The following is a 969-nucleotide window of genomic DNA, read 5'->3' as shown; positions in this document are numbered from 1 at the left end:
CCAGAATTCCATAGCATCTAGCCATGGCAATTAAAGTGATGTTCAACCGGATTATTTCTACAATGCGGATGCAGACTATGTTAGGTGTTCTGTTCTTTTACACAACAGGAGTGTGGTATTTTGTAACCAGTGGGTTGCTGTTAGTCAGTGAGGCCTTGGTAGCCTTTTGTTCTACATTGGCATACAGTATTGTTATTAAGGCATGCATAGCTATTCTTTTCTAAAGTACTATAGTTGCTAGACACTAGTCATTAGCATGTTGGACCAAGGCTGGCAAAGCTAGGTTCAAATCTTGACTCAATCTGCAGGTTCTTTTAGTATCATTATCTCTCAATCTAGTCTACTTCGCAGAGTTGTTCTGAAGATAAAATGGGGAAGGTAACTATGAGCTCATCAGAGGAAATGAGGAATAAAATTCTAATTACGTAATAATGTAACTGATACTATAGATTTTTCTCTTGCCAAGTGAACTGGTCACTTGAATTAGCAGCCGTACTTCAATTTACCAGATAAAATTGGCTGGTAAATACAATCTGCCTTGCTGGAGAACTGGGTCCTCTGACTCATGGTTTTTACCTTATGTTAACCTTCTGTAAAATGTCTGTATCATTCTACAGAATGATCAGGTGTCAAAAGAAAAGGGCAGATTTATGATATCTATATGCACAGAAAATATAAGCACATTTTAATTGGGTTAATTAGCTGAGTAATCCACGAAAGGTGTGGTTGACTAGGACATAGTTTTTATTAGTACAAGAAGATTATATGGAGTATGTGCTTTAGATTTTTTTTTTAATGGATGTTTTTTATGTCATTTTATACTATTTTAGCCAGTTGATTTTAATTGGTTTTTTTTTAATTATTGTAAAATCTTTAAAAAGATTTTATCTGTAAGCTGCCTCAGGTCCCTTTCTGGGAGAAAGATGGCATTGTAATAAAATGAATAATTAAATTAATTGCTGCTGCTGC

The sequence above is a fragment of the Sceloporus undulatus genome, chromosome 4, assembly GCF_019175285.1.
Source record: "Sceloporus undulatus isolate JIND9_A2432 ecotype Alabama chromosome 4, SceUnd_v1.1, whole genome shotgun sequence".
Lineage (NCBI taxonomy): Eukaryota > Metazoa > Chordata > Lepidosauria > Squamata > Phrynosomatidae > Sceloporus > Sceloporus undulatus.
Note: the sequence above shows the minus strand (reverse complement) of the source record.